This window comes from Octopus sinensis, linkage group LG2, assembly GCF_006345805.1.
Source record: "Octopus sinensis linkage group LG2, ASM634580v1, whole genome shotgun sequence".
Taxonomy (NCBI): Eukaryota; Metazoa; Mollusca; class Cephalopoda; order Octopoda; family Octopodidae; genus Octopus; species Octopus sinensis.
In genome coordinates this window covers 38,834,115-38,844,114 of record NC_042998.1, presented here as the reverse complement: position 1 = coordinate 38,844,114, position 10,000 = coordinate 38,834,115, and the positions used below count along the sequence as shown (strand labels likewise).

The window sequence follows — 10,000 nt, the reverse complement described above, 5'->3', positions numbered from 1 at the left end:
TATGTAAACATATAGATACATGCATGTATATGTATGTGAGTATATATATGTATATATATATACATATATAAATATATAAATATATATACATGTGTTTAAGTATGTGCGTATGTGTAAGTTTTTGTCTATAAATGTGTATACAATGAGGTACACACACACATAATACATATCTATATCTATCTATCTATCTATCTATCTATCTATCTATCTATCTATCTATCATCTATCTATCTATCTATCTATCTATCTATCTATCTATATATATATATATATATATATATATATATATATATATATATATATATGCATATATACACACATACATACACGTACATATATGCGCATATGTGTGTGTAGTGCGTGTATGTGAAAACAGAGAGGAAAAATAAAGAGAGCGAGAGAGAGAATATATGTGGGGGAGAAATTGAGAAATCGACCGAATATGCAAGTAAAAATGTGTGTAACATACATACGTATATATATATATATATATACATACACACACATATATATGTGCACATTTACATATGTGTATATGCATACACACACACACACACATATATATATAATTGTATATACACGCACTCACACACACACACGTAACTTTTTACGTTTGCCTTCCTACCTGCCGATTCATTTGTACATCTAATCACATCAGCTCGGCGCATTTTTCCGATATAATATGATTAAAGTCAGTGAAATGCACGAAACGCACAGCAACGTGTTGGTGCGTAGCAGAACTGTTAAAGGAATAATTATTGCATGAGAGGATTTGTCTAAGTAAAAACAGGCGAGCAGTCAGATGCACACAGCTGTCTACATTAGTCTAGATAAGCATGGGATAGATATATTGATATGGCTGGTGACAAGACGCACACACTTAGGTACTCACTCTCACATTCCGTCTGTATGTGCGCGAGTGTATGCATGTATATATATAGTGTATATATATATATATATATATATAATATATATATATATATATATATATGTATATATATATAAACTTAATTCAAACATGAACGCACAAAAAAAAATAATAAACACAACAACGCGAGGACGTGGAACAAATATAGTGTTATTGGACGCTCAGGAAAGAAGGAAAGAAGGAGGGTTTAACGTTTCGAGCGGAGCTCTTCGTCGGAAACATAGGAGAAGGAAAGATCCAGAGAACGGAAGACAGAGGAAAAAAATCATCAACGGTACACACGCGGTCACATTTGAATATATATATATATATATATATATATACGTATGTGTATATGTATGTATACATATATATATATGTATGCATATGGGTATATATGTATATGTATGTATGTATATGGGTATATATATATATATACACACACGCACACACACATATGTAGGTAAGCACGTATGTATATAAATATGAATGTGTGAAAGTGCATGTATACCTCTATGAATAAATATACTTTTACATACACACATACACACTCATACCTAAATATTTACATATGTGTGTGTGTGTGTGTGTGTGTGTGTGTGTGTGTGTGTGTGTGTATTACGCATACACACACACATATAAACACGACGAAAAATAATTTTCGTTGTGTATATATGAGAGTTGCGTGCGTGAGTTTGCGGTTTGTGCGCCGCTCTTCTTCATTCGGCATGTATTTTCGTCTGTCGTTACGTTCTGAGTTCAAATTCCGCCGAAGTCGACTTTGTCTTTCATCCTTTCGGGGTCGATGTAATCGACTTAATCCCTTTGTCTGTCCTTGTTTGTCCCCTCTATGTTTAGCCCCTTGTGGGCAGTAAAGAAATACATTTATGAATACGTTCGTACCAATATATCCCAACAATTTGTGGTTGTGAAATGCAATAAAGGTAAAGTGCATACATTTTATTCCAGGTAAAGCGTCGAGAATACTATTCAATATATTTCATCTTATAATAATAATAATAATAATAATAATGATAATAATAATAATAATAATAATAATAATAATAATAACAACAACAACAGCAACAACAATAATAATCTATTTTTGAATGTATAAATGTACAATCACACACACACACACACATATTCTAATTTTGGCACAAAGCAAAGAATATTTAGGGAATGAGACGATATCCTCTCTCTCTCTCTCTCTCTCTCTCTCTCTCTCTCTCTCTCTCACAAATTGAAGGATATATTGTTTTCGACTTTTCGCCTTCGGAAGGTTGAAGAGTAAAGCTGAACTGAGACGCATTTAAACATGAGACGCAAGGAACCGGATGGACGTCCCAGAGATTCCGCTCATCTGTCATACACACGCACGCACACACGTAACATTCTTAAACAACAATATTCTTGTCAGTCCGACGATGGCTTAAACAAGCCACCGACACTTCGAAGTCACTGTGGATATTATTCTTGTTTAAGAATAATAAATATGTACTCTACAAAGCTAATGTAAAGGTTAATGTAAAATTGTTTACATTACAACTAATCATACAAAACAAACATTAACTTCTACACATACATACGGACACACATACACACACACATAGTCCAGTGATGAGATCCAGAGATTTTCCGTATAGAAGACAGTAGTGCTCAAAAGATTCAAACTTAGAGACCGATGTCTTTACAGGGAATCAGTCCCTCAAGGTAAACACACACACACACACACACACACACACATTCTTTTACCTGGAGCGCCTCACATATTTATCCTTTATTTGTTCCCCCCCTCCTATCCTTTACTTGTCCGACTGCACCATCCAGAAGACCTTTACTCGAACGAATCAAGTACTCCATAACTTAGCGGTTCGGCAAAATAACCGATAGAATAAGTTCTAGGCTTACAAAGAATAAGTCCTGGGGTCAATTCGTTCGACTATAGGCTGTGCTCCAGCATGACCGCAGTTGAATGACTGAAACAAATAAAAGAAAGAATATGTGTGTGTGTGTATGTGATTTATACATTTATGTAGTGATACATATATTCACATGTGTATGTTTATATGCCTATTTATACCCACACATACATATAGGCATAACGATCTGCCTATCAGTTAATCGATCTATCGATTAATCTACATGTCCGCACACACATATTCATATGTATGCATTAGAAAGCCTTATGTGTGAAATAAGAGAGTGAATATTGCTAAGTGAAAAAAGCGGGAGTGCGTCTCTTCCCTGCGGAGCGCTTAACAATCCGATGAACGGTCTGTCAAGATTCTTCCTTCTTCCTTCTTTGTTTTTGCACACCGGTAATATACAAAGAGTGTGATCACATTCTTATTTTAAATAAGCCGATGCTTTGTTATGTTTAATTGTATTTCCTTTTTTTCTGAGCTATACCCCACCTTCTGCATTAAACACACATCATTCAGTCATGCGCTTTTAAAGCGCAAGTGTGCGAGTCAGTCCAATAGCGACACTTTTAGCCCGCGATGTCTCCGCTTCATATTGCTACTGATCTGTGTTACTGGTTGGTGAAGGAAGGCGGACACGAGAAGAGTGTTCAGCGAACCATGAAATTGTCATAGATGAGGATTAAGGTGGTTCGCACCAGAATTCGAAATTGTGATACGGCTATGTACGCTAGCGACATACTTCCCATTAAGTAAAACGTTTTAGTGACTTTAGAGTTAATTTAAATCTTATCTTAGCATAAGCGGTGCTAGTCAGTACCCTCCGTTAGTTTTGTGACCCCTATTAATTTTGCCTTTAGGTTCTAATTGTTAAAGCCACCCTCTTTTAATTTGTGATATATATATATATATATATATATATATATATACACACACATCTATATAGATATTTTATATATATGTGTATGCGCGTGTATGTGTGTGTATGTGCGGGTGGGTGTGTCTATGTGTATCCGTGTCCCGTCATAGCCACAGTCCAATGACTGAAGCAAGCGAAAAGATACACACGTCCATCGCGGGCGCGCATGGCATGGATCCCATTTTCCAAAATGGAAAATGAGAACACTGCCCAACGGAGAGTTATCAGTTATGAGGCGTTGTCTGTTACGTGCAAACACGAATAAATACACTTCCTACAACAATGACTGAAAAATAAGATAAAAAGCAATATTTGGAACCCGTAAATTGTAAACACGTGAATACAGATAGGTCACTCTGAAACGGGGGTTCGAATCTGCCAGTGAAAAAATCCGATCTCAGAAAAGAGTAGCTGGCTGAAAAATCATTACGATCAAATTTTACTTCAATTAACCAGCAGTTTACATATACGAAGGGGTTTGTGAGGTTCCTTCTCAGGAAATAAGTGACCTATTGGAGGTATTGATCTTTACCAGCAAGCACTCGTTGGAGATATAAACATACTTAACTGGTTGACATTATAGCAGAAACAAAACTGATATTTAAAATATGCTAGTCACATTGTGTAACACTACCGACTAACTACATACCAGAATGCCACATAAAAAATGTGTACAACTTGTTTGAACCAATTCCAAATTGCTCACTGGTAGAAATAAACATCATAGCTGAACAAGCAGCTGAGAAGAAAGGAGTTAGGTGATACACTGAGCCACTCACAAAACTGTGAGGTCAGAGATCGTACACCGTTGGAGGAACTTTGGTTCCCCCTCCTCACTCGTGGATGCTAAGGTCCTTTTGATTTTAGCCTGTTCCAGGTAATATTATGATGACCATAGACGACTTGCCTTCGTCAATGTTGGGAAACAGCATCATGGAGATATATTTCAAAAAAGGTTTCGGACTGTTTAAGACATTTTCGAAGGATAACAATATGACGTTTGTCCAGGGTTTTTATACATGTTTGTAGAAAACACAGCAGAACTACAAGCCCATGTTGCAACATTATATCTACGACCTATTTCTCCGATATTAGATAAGGTACGATACAAGAAATGCTTATCTAATGAGTATAATACCTTGGATAAAGGAAATATGATCTTCAGATGTTTCATCACAAAGTAAATAAATAATCAACTTTGTGTTTGCTGTTATTTAATTGGAAGCTAAACGAAAGACGGGCTTTGATGATAAAACCCGAAAATTGATAACCCGCAGCAGTAATTTTAAACTTAATGATGATGTATATTTGCTACCCAAAAATAAGAAGTCACAACAAAACACGTTTTGCATCAATGGAATAGGGATGACGTTAAGCAAACTTTATGCGACAAACGTTGCAGGCTTTGTGGCTTTGAACAGAGAAAATGCCACCAAAAGTTGTTTCTGAGAATATTATCAAAGTATATATTCGCATGACACATGATGTTGTGGCTAGAACATTACAGAAGAAAGTTACATGGATGTAGAGCTTATAATCACCGACGACATGAAATAATACAAAGGGAATGTCCTCCTTTAGTTAACATCTATGCTGAGATAATGAGAAATCTGCAGATGCCCCATCCGAACCGTAGCTTTAGATTTCTCCTTGTAATTATTAGTCCGTGACTGGGCCTGTATCAAAATTGAGAAGTAAAAACATTGAGTTTCACGCACCAGAAAAAAACAACGCCTAATCAGTTCTACGACAGCATAGATATTTGTCAAAACACAATTCTGCGTATATAATAATATCTATGACTTGAAACATGAATGCGTACACAAAATTTTTTACGTTCATGGGGACACGGACACGCACGCGCACACACACACACACACACACACACACACACACACACACACACACACACACACAGGGTCTAGTTTCCAAAGATTTTCCTAAATTTTTGATTGATAGGGATGTATAATCGAAGCGGGTGCCAATATACACCTCAACCCATTGATAATGCTGGTTAACATACGCGAGGTTATGTACCCTCAGTTGGTTGGTTTAACTATTCTTTGTACCCCCTCACGCCTGAAAACCCAGTTGTCTCTAAAGATACTTTTCGATAGAAGAGAAATAATAATGAATCAGTTTGAGGAAAACAGAGAAGAGCGAATTTCCTATTTGTTATTTTGCAGTCATTGGCAAAAACAGAAGAACATTAATGACGGCATAACAGAAAAATTGGATGTTCTCTCTTCTCTGCTTTGCATAAACTGATTCATTACATATATATATATATATATATATATATATAATATATATATAGGGAGAGTTTACGAAAAAAACCAAAAGACGAAAACAGGTGGTGTACAAAACAAACAGATGTATTAGTATAACGGTCAGGAATAGAAAAAGTATTTTACGTTTCGAGCCTACGCTCTTCTACAGAAAGGGATACAGAAAAAAAAAACAAGGAGAGAAAGAAATGCGTGTAGTGGCTAACGATCTATCATATATACATACATTCATACATACATACATACATACATACATATATATATATATATAATATATATATATATATATATATATATATATATATATATATACATACAACAAAAACGCATTAGAGGACTATAAAACATTCGGTCAGATAGACGATAAAAAGGCGGACAAAAGAATCAACAATTCGAAGGACAGGTAAAAAAAGACGGGTGATTCGTGGCCTTCTTTCCTCAGTCAGGTAGCAGAAGTCATGACTGTTTCGGGCAGTTACACTTGAGACAGTTTGATACACACACACACACATACAGATATATATAAGGTAAAGACCTCCCCTTTTCTGTCATGAATGACAATAGGATTGCACGTAGAAAGTTTCCCCTTCCCGCCCCGAGGCACAAATCCGAGCAAAGTTGTTTATGGAAGACCAGCAGTCGCCCATCCGTACCATCCTTCCCACTATACACCACCAATGTTATCCAAGGGAAAGGCAAAGGCCTTTACAGTTCGGTCCCCGTGACGACGTCGCAACTCATTTCTACAGCTGAGTGAACTGGACCAATGTAAAATAAAGTGTCCTGCTCAAGAACACAACACACAACCCAGTCCGGGAATCGAATACACACACACACCACACACACACACACACATACATACATATATATATATATATATATATAGACACACAAGCATGAATATATACATATTAACAAATAGACACACATACACACGCACACACATCACCCACAACAACGTAAATATATTTAGAAAGAAAAGCAGAAAACCATAAAGTTTCCAGATAATTCATAATTAAGTTGATTTAAACAGATGTTTCATTAGGAGCAAACATCATTTATCCCAAAAGTACGAGTTAAAACAATTAATTTAAAACAATTTTTATCTAAAATCATCTGAAAGGTAACGAGTTATGTTAAACATAAAACGCTGCTAGTTTAAACGCTGGTGAGACGGAGAAAACCAAACACACATGCACACAAAAATACATACATTTACATGCATATATCTAATATCTATACGGATATATATATATATATATATAGGAATGGTATTATTAAAATACCATCACGAGTAGCAAGCGAATTATCAACCGTACAGGCAAATTAATAGAATATATACATACAATATTAGATACGTACATATATACGGAAGGGCATTGCATGAGCACCTACATAGTCACAAATCCATTACAGACATGATAGGAAAGAAAATTTTTTTCCTATCATGTCTGTAATGGGTTTCTGACCATTCAGTGGTACAGAAGTATTTTTTAACTTCTATTGTTTTTGCGATGTAGGTGCTCATGTAGTGCCCTTGTGTATATATGTACATATCTAATATTGTGTGTATATATTTTATTATACATGTTAGTTAGTTAGTTAGTTAGTTAATTTGGCTCAAAAGCAAATAGCAAGGCCATGTAGGGGGACATGGAGTTAAGTACAGGGTGGTGTTCATGTAAAGAGTTCAGGCCACTTGAGGTCCAGGGAGGCTTTGAACAAAGCGGTCGTCGGCATCTTCACCATCTCGTCTGGCAGCTTGTTCCACGGATCCGCAACCCGGATATATATACTTACATACAAAACCAAAAAGGGTACGGGCGCCGCTATATATATTATATGTAGAAAAATACAAACTTGGACAAAGACGCAAAACATTTAGAAGACGATACAAAAAACACGGACGGGACATTCGAAGCCTTCAATCTTCAGTCAAGAACCGGATCATCCTCGCAAATCAGCCGAAATTGCAAGGATGATCCGGTTCTTAACTGAAGATTGAAGGCTTCGAATGTCCCGTCCGTGGTTTTTTGTATCGTCTTCTAAAAATGTTTTGCGTTCTTGTCCCAGTTTGTATTTTTCTACATATAATATATATATTATATATATATATATATATATATAATATATATATATATATATATATATATATATATATATATTATGTATGTATATCTATGTGCATGCATGTGTGTAATATACATATACATACATATAGATCAAAACAGTTGTGTTAACCTTATGAAGGGATGGTTTCATTCAAGGAAATACTGGTTCAATACCTATTGTTTTTGAGGAATGAAATTCCTTAAAATAATAGGTATATCAATGAAGTGGGTGACCGGACATGCCTTCAGTCAGATCTATTGGCTGTCATCCAATGGTCGGAAAAGAATAAAATACTGCTGAACGAGGACAAATTTGAATTAATCCACTTCGGAAAAGAGGATACCCTGAAACTCCCATACTCCCTTCCTTCAGGTGAAACTCTCATGGCATCCAACAACATCAGAGACTTGGGAGTAATTGTGGATAACAAAATAAGCTAGGCCGCTCTTATAAACAACGAAGTTGACATGGCCCGCAGAATGTGTTCTTGGATTCTCAGAACCTCCTAGATGAGAGATATCCACACCATTATCCCCCTCTTCTCTACATTTGTCCGACCCCACTTTGAATACTGTTGTCCACTGTGGTCTCCTCACACGAAGCAAAGTATCATGAAAATTGAAACACCTCAAAGGTCAATTACAATATAACACACTCACTCACACACACCCACACACGCACGCACACACACACACACACACCACACACCACATATATATATATATATATATATATATATATATATATATATAAAACAGTGTCATATCACCTGAAGAAATGTATCCATGAAGATGATCTACCCGATGCCCACGGACACCACGGACTAAACTGTAAGAATCCCAGTAATACGGACTATGATCTTAAGAGACATATGACTTATGGAAACGCGCGTAGCGATGCATCAAATGTTTATAAATTCCATCCAAAAATTGTTGTTATTGTTACTATATTTCTCCTACATTATATCGGCGCAGCTCGGTGCAATTCCCCCAAAACTGGTTCACTAGTGAGCATCATTAGACTGTGGCAGGCATAATCGAACAGAAGCTTTATTTGAATATTCAAAACGTTTCCCGTAAATAAATTTTAAAGATATCGTTCCTTCAGTGTTCTGCATTTTTTTAAACCAGAAAGAAAAAAAAAAAGGTTTTGACGAAAGAAGCATTATTTTTTCAGGTCGTTCAATTTTTCTCAACAGATCAATAGACTACTTGAGTAAACCTATCAGTGACGAACCTATAATTACTACTGGAAACATCTGTAAGCCAAATTTACTCCAATAACGGAAAATATGTAATGACCATTTTTTAATACCTTGTGTTATATACGTTCATACATACATACATACATACATACATACATACATACATACATACGAGTTCTTTTTATCCCTAATGTTTCTGAACCAGTATAATACTTTAAAAGAATTAGACCATAAACCTAGCTTAACTTCATTCCTAAGGGTAGGTATGTGTCTGTCCATGATTATTTTACTTAATTTCCCTAAGTCCGATTGGATGTGCGTATAAGCCTGACCGTGGGTTTGGTTTGCAAAGTTGGGTTTGTGATCCTTTAATGTAATCCGTGGGGTCCTAGCTTTGTATGGTTCAGCTCTCTCATCTATACCAAGTTCGCACATAATCCGCTTGGTTGTCGTTTTTAATATCTAGTAATGTATTCTCCGTTGTAATCCTATAGTCCTTTAAGATCTTTCTAATTAGGTTGTTGTAATCCTTATAATCCATGTGGTATACATTCTCTGTTTAATCCGAGTGCACCAGTATGCCAGATTTGCTGTTAATCTCTTTGCAGATTTGGTATAATTTCCTGAGGTGCGGATTCCGTCTCT

The 10,000-nt window shown here is 35.9% G+C and overlaps 1 protein-coding gene across 1 annotated transcript in view; it reads left to right on the top strand.

The window, feature by feature from the left end:
• Positions 1-10,000, top strand: part of LOC115230791 (substance-K receptor-like) — a 328,598-nt gene that overhangs the window by 4,290 nt on the left and 314,308 nt on the right. The gene's annotated exons all lie outside the window — the stretch shown is intronic.